The sequence below is a fragment of the Bubalus bubalis genome, chromosome 16, assembly GCF_019923935.1.
Source record: "Bubalus bubalis isolate 160015118507 breed Murrah chromosome 16, NDDB_SH_1, whole genome shotgun sequence".
Lineage (NCBI taxonomy): Eukaryota > Metazoa > Chordata > Mammalia > Artiodactyla > Bovidae > Bubalus > Bubalus bubalis.
Genome location: NC_059172.1, coordinates 4,652,686 through 4,661,932, shown reverse-complemented (window position 1 = coordinate 4,661,932; position 9,247 = coordinate 4,652,686). Strand labels below are relative to the sequence as shown.

Below are 9,247 nucleotides of genomic sequence, written 5' to 3'. Positions count from 1 at the left end.
GAGTTCATTATCATGAATCAGCAGAAAATTTATAATAATATTGTAATCTGATATTTAATCTACCCCTTTTTTGAGTCTTCTTCTTCTTGGGCAAATAATCCTCAATGAAATATTTAATATTTGATGAACTTTTCTGGAGGGGCAGAAATTGCTTTGTTGACAAAGGATCATATAGTCAAAGCTATGGTTTTTCCAGTGGTCATGTATGAATATGAGAGTTGGACCATAGAGAAGGCTGAAAACCAAAAAATCAATGCTTTTGAACTTGGTGTTGAAGAAGACTCCTAAGAGTCCCTTGGACTGCAAGGAGACCAAACCAGTCAATCCTAAAGGAAATGATTTCTAAATATTCTTGGAAGGACTGATGCTGAAGCTGAAGCTCCAATAGTTTGGCCACCTAATGTGAAGAACCTACTTATTAGAAAAGACCCTGATGCTGGGAAACATTGAAGGCAGGAGGAGAAGGGGATGACAGAGGATGAGATGGTTGGATGGCATCATCAACTCAGTGGACATGAGTTTGAGCAAACTCCAGATGATGGTGAAGGACAGGGAAGCCTGGCATGTTACAGCCCTTGGGGTCACAAAGAGTCGATACAACTCAGTGACTGAACTGAACTCTGGAGGAAAGTTGTTCAAGGGGTATCAGTCAATGCATAAGGCATTTAATTATGGGATTTATGAAAGGCTAGTATAAAACTGATCACACTATATTGTGAAATTTTAGTTATAAAATGCAGATGGATACTGACTATATAGTATGATAAGTATGCAAATATAGAAGAATACAATTAAGAATTTAATGAACAAAAATAGCTCAGACATTCACCAAAATTTGCATCTGATTATTTTCATATCATTTTTGAATTTTGTTATATATTAATTTTATTTTTGTGCATGCTATATTTTAGTATGTGGTGGTGATCTTTAGAAATCATTTTTTACCACAAAACACACACATGCATAGAAGAATACAAGGGAATTTTTGGAGATGATAGCTAGGTTTAGAACCTTGAATGTGGTGATGGCATTTGGATATATGCAGATGTCTAAATTCATTAATAAATATACAGTAAATGTGTATAAATCCTCCTGTATCAATGATGCTTCAGTAAAGCTAAAAAAATCAGTTTTGATCACCCCTAGAAGAATTATCCTATTCACATTTGGAGATTTCATTTTGTATCTAATGGACATATTTACTCTTAGCATAGTGTCACACATATATTTAAATATAAAATATAAATATAAAATTTCATTGTAAAAAATGTATCTTTCCATCCTTGATGGTTACAGTCATAGATTAATCATTTCTCTAGAAATAATTACTCTACCACCACAGGAATAAATTTAGAACATCCCAAAGGAAAACTAAAGCATTGGGCTCTTCATTGTGTGGCTCCTAAGGGAAAATGCAACCAACTTTTCAAAGCTTAGCACAGCTGCATTTATTCCTTGAACTCTTGTCTTGGAGACACGCAAAGCAATCTTTGATGGAAATTGGTCCATAGGAATGACCAGATGTTGCATAATTCCAATCCCCAGTATATGAGGTTCCCTGGAGTTACCAGGATGAGAGACAAGGCATATTCTACTCTGCATTCATGCACAGTTAGATCCATGGTATTCTTTTTAGACACAACTTCCTGACAAATTTTACATTTGAACAGCAGTTGAACAAAATTTCTACATTGATTTACTTTTCCCACACAATAAAACAAAAGAACTAAAATTTAATAAGAACGTATCAAAAAAATATTATGTTACAGAAATTTTCAGCTGAAATGGGTCTTTATATTTTATTTGTGAGGGAAACTGTCATACTGCTAGTCAGATAATATTGGAAATAGTTGTTTTTCCACCAACTCTGGCTGCTGGTAAGTATTATTCTGAAAATCAGAAAGTTTTAGTTAGGTTCAAATAAAACAAGGACATTAGAGAAGCATACATGCAGATATCATTTAACCTTACCCTAGGTACTCCAAGGACTTGTGAAAGATAACATTGACATAATCAGGGACTGCAAGGAATGTGTGTATTTTAGAAATATAATTTTTTTTTTGTAGAAATGTGATTTTGAATATCAAGTTATTTTTTGGAAATTAATGCTAATATGTGGTCTATCATTTTAGTACAGCCTACTGAATTCTGAAGGTTGAATTTATATTGCATTAGTATTAAATAATATTTGAAAAAAAGAATTGTGCATGATGTGTTGAAACAATTTTTTCATCATTGTTTTATATCTAGCATTTGTTTTTCAGGTTTGCTGAAATTAATTATGAATATGAATTAGTATTATGGGCATGCACTCTGTGATCAATCTATCTTCATAGAATTACCGAGACAACATGTACTAGCTCTGACTGGATAAATTACCTAAATTCTCTATGTACTTTTTTTCATCTAAAAAACGTGACTATTCTTGCCTCCTTTGTCAAAGATAAGGTGTCCATAGGTGCATGGGTTTATCTCTGGGCTTTCTATTTTGTTCCATTGATCTATATTTCTGTCTTTGTGCCAGTACCACACTGTCTTGATGACTGTGGCTTTGTAGTGGAGCCTGAAGTCAGGCAGTTTGATTCCTCCAGTTCCATTCTTCTTTCTCAAGATTGCTTTGGCTATTAGAGGTTTATTGTATTTCCATACAAATTGTGAAATTATTTGTTTTAGCTCTGTGAAAAATACCGTTGGTAGATTGATAGGGATTGCATTGAATCTATAGATTGCTTCGGGTAGTATACTCATTTTCACTATATTGATTCTTCCAATCCATGAACATGGTATATTTCTCCATCTATTAGTGTCCTCTTTGATGTCTTTCATCAGTGTTTTATTGAATCAGTTCTAATGAGGTGGATGAAACTGGAGCCTATTATATAGAGCGAAGTAAGCCAGAAAGAAAAACACCAATACAGTATACTAACTCATATATATGGAATTTAGAAAGATGGTAATGACAACCCTGTATGTGAGACAGCAAAAGAGACACAGATGTATAGAACAGTCTTTTGGATTCTGTGGGAGAGGGAGAGGGGAAGATTTGGGAGAATGGCATTAAAACATGTATAATATCATATAAGAAATGAATCGCCAGTCCAGGTTCGATGCAGGATACAGGAAGCTTGGGGCTGGTGCACTGGGATGACCCAGAGGGATGGTGTGGGGAGGAAGGTGGGAGGGGGGGTTCAGCATGGGAAACACGTGTACACCCGTGGCGGATGCATGTTGATGTATGGCAAAACCAATACAATATTGTAAAGTAAAATACTACTACTAATAATAATAATAAATAAATAAAATTTAAAAATGTTACTAATGTTAATATCTGTGGTATAATTTTCTCAATGGAATTAAATGCTTTAATAAAGTGAAACATTTAAAACACTACAAGGTTATTTCTAATTTTCCAATACAGTAGTTTCTAATATATTATATCTAAATGTTAATTTATACACATTTCTATATTTAGAAATCAAGTAAAGAGTTTTCTCTTTATACTTGAGACACCCATCGATATTATCCTTTTTCAGAAAAAGCTAATATAAATAGGCTATGTTGTTCATAGAAACATAAATCTTTTTTTGCAGCGATTCCTGCTAAGAATCAACTTTGATTTTTCAACAGTTTGGAGCATTTTAAAACTATGGGCAGAAGGAATATCACTCATGTGTCTGACTTCATCCTCAAGGGACTGACAGACTCTGAAGAGATCCAGCTGGCCTTCTTCACCTTATTTCTCCTGATGTACTTGATTACTGTGCTGGGCAGTGCAGGAATGATGTTGATAATTTGCCTGGATCTCCAGCTTCACACACCCATGTATTTTTTCCTCACTCACCTGTCATTTCTTGACCTCAGTTTCTCAACCGCCGTCACCCCTAAAGCTTTAGACAATTTACTGACTTCCAACAGGTATATTTCATACCTGAACTGCTTCATCCAGATGAATTGTTTTGTCTTTGTGGGGGTCACTGAATGTCTTCTTCTCTCCTCCATGGCCTGTGATCGCTATGTAGCCATCTGCAAGCCTCTGCATTACCCAGCTATTATGTCCACTAGACGCTGCTGCTCTCTTGTCTTTGGATCCTTCTTGATTGGCTTCATGGACACCTTTGTCAATGTGCTTTGATTGAGCAAATTGCATTTCTGTGACTCTAATGTAATCTATCACTTTTTCTGTGATGCACCCCCAGTTTTAGCACTGTCCTGCACTGACACACATGATATTGAAATCATAATATCCATTTTTGCTGGCTCCACCCTAGTGGTGTCTCTTATCACAATATCTGTGTCCTATGTGTCCATCCTATCCACTATCCTGAAAATCACTTCCACTGCAGGGAAGCAGAAAGCCTTCTCTACCTGTGCCTCCCATCTCCTGTCAGTCACCACCTTCTATGGCACTGCGATTTTTACTTATGTAAAACCAAGTAAGTCCTACTCTTTGGGAAAGGATCAAGCGGTTTCTGTTTTTTATAGTATTGTCATCCCCATGCTGAATCCACTTATATACAGTCTTCGAAATAAAGAGGTAAAAAATGCTCTCAGCAGAGTCTTACAGAAGAGAAAGAGCTCCACACAATTAAAGTAACACTGATCCTGAACTTTTAAGCTCCTCTGCTTGTCTGTGTGTGTTTTTATTTTTGTCCCTATAGTCTATTTCCTTGCTCTTTCTCCAAAACTCATAGAACTATTTATTTATTTATTCTATTGATCCATCCTTTGCTTGAATAAATACAATCTCAGGCCTTTCTAAGAATATGACTTTAGAAATCTACACTGTAATTGGAAACCATGAAACACGTTTAAACCATGGTCTCAATATGTATGTTTTTAAGGGCAACTGATTTTCAAAATGAAAAGTATAGTTGTCAGTTTTTTAAGTGTGCTGTACAAATCCCCATGCATAATCAAACTTTAGAGAAATTTATGATTGAAAACAGTCTCATTTTGGGAAAAATGATACCAGTTTCAGAAATCATTTCCTTTACTTGGTGGAGAAGCAAGAGAGCAGAGTAATTATGAGTACTTGGTTGAGAACCAAATGTTCTAGGATTTAGATTCCAAACCTTCTACTCAATTACCTGTAGAATGCTTTTAAAAAATCACTGAAACTTTAGATTTCAAATTCCTAAACTGCACAGATAAATAACAATTCCAGGTCCAAAGAGTTACTGTAAGGATTAAATCACTTAATTGATGTTAACTTTTTAAGGCTGGATCATGGAAAAAGCAAGAGAGTTCCAGAGAAACATCTATGTCTGCTCTATTGACTATGCTAAAGCCTCTGACTGTGTGTATCACAATAAACTGTGGAAAATTATGAAAGAGAGGGGAATACCAAACCACCTGACCTGCCTCTTGAGAAACCTGTCTGCAGGTCAGGAAGTAACAGTTTGAACTGGACATGGAACAACAGACTGGTTCCAAATAGGAAAAGGAGTACATCAGGCTGTATATTGTCACCCTGCTTATTTAACTTCTATGCAGAGTACATCATGAGGAACACTGGGCTGGAGGAAGCACAAGCTGGAATCAAGATTGCCAGGAGAAATATCAATAACCTCAGATATGCAGATGACACCACCCTTATGACAGAAAGTGAAGAAAAACTAAAGAGCCTCTTGATGAAAGTGAAAGAGGAGAGTGAAAAAGTTGGCTTAAAGCTCAACATTCAGAAAATGAAGATCATGGCATCTGGTCCCATCACTTCATGGGAAATAGATGGAGAAACAGTGGAAACAGCGACTGACTTTATTTTTCTTGGCTCCAAAATCACTGCAGATGGTGATTGCAGCTATGAAATCAAAAGAGGCTTACTCCTTGAAAGGAAAGTTATGACCAACCTAGACAGCATATTCAAAAGAAGAGACATTACTTTGCCAACAAAGGTCCGTCTAGCCAAGGTTATTGTTTTTCCTGTGGTCATGTATGGATGTGAGAGTTGGACTGTGAAGAAAGCTGAGTGTCGAAGAATTGATGCTTTTGAACTGTGGTGTTGGAGAAGACTCTTGAGAGTCCCTTGAACTGCAAGGAGATCCAACCAGTCCATCCTAAAGGAGATCAGCCCTGGGATTTCTTTGGAAGGAATGATGCTAAAGCTGAAACTCCAGTACTTTGGCCACCTCATGCGAAGAGTTGACTCATTGGAAAAGACCTTGATGCTGGGAGGGATTGGGGGCAGGAGGAAAAGGGGACAACAGAGGATGAGATGGCTGGATGGTATCACCTACTTGATGGATATGAGTTTGGGTAAACTCCAGGAGTTGGTGATGGACAGGGAGGCCTGGTGTGCTGCGATTCATGGGGTTGCAAAAAGTCGTACATGACTGAGTTACTGAACTGAATAAATATTGGCCATTATCATCAGAACACTCACCTCCCAGTATTTTGAATGCCCAATGCCTTTTTATTAATAAATATTCATGTGTAGTTTTATGAATTAGCTTTGATTGATTTAAAGGGCAAACACACAAAAAAAACTAAAGGAAAACCTGGCATTTCACAGTTTTGCTTTTAGAATGGAACGTGTTAATATTTGAGATATTTGAAAATTTTAAGGAAATAGAAATGCCTAAAAAGTTATTCAGGGTTTTGTATGTATTGTTCTAGATTGGTAGTTTTTTATTTATTTATTTTAATTTGAGGCTAATTACTTTACAATATTTTGGTGGTTTTTGCCATAATGTGACATGAATCAGCCATGGGTGTACATGTGTCCCTCATCTAATCCCCCATCTAAATCCTCCTCCCCATCCCATCCTTCAGGGTTGTCCCAGTGCACCGGCTTTGAGTGCGCTGTTGCATGCATCAAATTTGGACTGGTGCTCTATTTCACATATGGTAATATACATGTTTCACTGCTATTCTCTCAAATCATCCCACCCTCATCTTCTCCCACAGAATCCCAAAGTCTGTTCTTTACATCTGTGTCTCCTTTGCTGTCTCACATATAGGGTCATTATTACCATCTTCCTAAATTCCATGTATATGCGTTAATATACTGTATTGGTGCTTTTCTTTCTGACTTACTTCACTCTGTATAAAAGGCTCAAGTTTCATCCACCTCATTAGAACTGAGGTAAAAAAAATGCATAAAAAGTGCATTATTTTTAATAGCTAAGTAATATTTCATTATATACATGTGCCACAGCTTTCTTATCCAGCTGTCTGCCAATGGACATCTAGGTTGCTTCCAAGTCCTAGCTATTGTAAACAGATGGATAGTTTTATATACATATATATATATATATGTGTGTGTGTGTGTGTGTGTGTGTGTGTGTGTGTATCAGGTATATGAACAATAGTCCTATCATTTCCTGTGTCCTTTTTTGAGGTTTTCTGTGTATACTTATGGGAGAAGGCAATGGCACCCCACTCCAGTACTCTTGCCTGGAAAATCCCATGGATGGAGGAGCCTGGTGGGCTGCAGTCCATGGGGTCACTAAGAGTCAGGCATGACTGAGCGACTTCACTTTCACTATTGACTTTCATGCATTGGAGAAGGCAATGGCAACCCACTCCAGTATTCTTGCCTGGAGAATCCCACAGAGGGGAGCCTGATGGGCTGCCGTCTATGGGGTTGCACAGAGTCAGACACGGCTGAAGCGACTTAGCAGCAGCAGTGTATACTTACAAGTTTAATCTTTGATTATTTCATTATCATTGAAATCTAAAAGGACTGCGTTTGGTTCATGAGAGGATCTAGATTCTCATTTTGCAGTGTTTTGGACATGAAATATTTGTAAATTTATTAAGTTAAAATTCTGCATGCCGTGTTATCACTTTTATGGCTCCTGGAATATATCAATTCTATTTTATTATTTTTTTTTATTGATGTGTAATTGTTTTGCAATGCTGTGTTAGTTTCTGCTGTACAACAAAGTGAATCAGCTATAAGTATACATATATTCCTTCACTCTTGGATTGGCGTCCTGTTCCCAACTGAAAATATTTAATAAGGCTACCTTACTGTTACAGGTCAGTAAGCTTCAGTAAATGCATCTTTGTTGAAATTCTACATATTTTAAAATATTACTGCCTTTCTGCTGTTTTCTATAGATTTGATATGATTATTAAAAATAAATTCTTAATCTAAATACTTGGTTGATCTAATTATTTTTTTTAACAGAGAAAAGTTATAAAGCTACCAATTTGCAATGAATTCAGAAGCTCTGGTAACCTATAATCTTTAATCACTAGGATACTAAAATTTCTTATATTTTAAACTTTTCTTGTACATAACCTTGAATTGCAATTTTAACTTTCTCTATTGAAAGCTTATTTTAGAAAATATTTTTTATTTTCCAGGTATTTCATATTTCTTGTTTAAACTTTTGAAACTACATAGATCATTTTATTCAAACATCAGTGGTTGTAAAAAAATTTATTATTTGAAATTTAGATTTCTGTCTATGTAAAACAATCTTTGATTTTTGTAAATATTTTTAAATATTAAAAATAAAATGCATAAGCATAAGCTCTTTATTAGGAGATAATGTAAATTATTTGTATTAATTCAAAACTCTCAACAAATTCAAATGTTTTAAATGTGCATTGTTTCACCTACCTAATTTATTTTAATTATTTTCCATTTTTACAAATTTTAATTGAGATTATTATGACTTATTTTTGCTCTGATGTCCATGTTTTCTAGACTCTATATTTACAGCAATTGCTATTTATTTTTGCTTGCATTTGTTCAATAATATACTTTTTGACTCCTCTCTCATCTGTCAGAAGCATAATGCTTTTTCCTATATTTCTGGGTAGTTTTCATTTTTCTAGTCTTTTGACAAGCTATGTTTATATCTTGTTTTCAAGATAAAGGTGATGCATTTATGCAGTGGAGTACAGAACTCATAAAAAAATAGCTGGGTTTAATTTTTATTCACTATAATGTGCTTCCCTAACATCAAAGAGTCAATAATTTTTTAATGTGTGTGTGTGTGTGTGTGTGTGTGTGTCTATGCATGTGTGTAGAGACATGAAGTACTTTAGCATAGCATAATTCCTAAGCCATTTTGGAGGTATATTTAGAGATTCTCATTTCTCCAAATCAGGCAGAAAAACTTCATTAAGTCCATAGTATTAAAAATAAAACTGGGTTTTGCTTTTATTTTTCCTTGAAAAGAGACTTGAACATCAATCCAGTTTAACATACTCTTCCCAGCATTGTTACAAAATGACCTCTGGAAAAGAGGAAATCCCCGCTGCTGCCTTCACTGTGCATGAATCTTGAGAA

The 9,247-nt window shown here is 35.5% G+C and overlaps 1 pseudogene; it reads left to right on the top strand.

Annotated features, from left to right (window-relative positions):
• Nucleotides 1–3,646: 3,646 nt before the first annotated feature.
• On the top strand, nt 3,647–4,594 carry LOC112579410 (annotated as a pseudogene).
• The last annotated feature ends 4,653 nt before the right edge of the window (nt 4,595–9,247 follow it).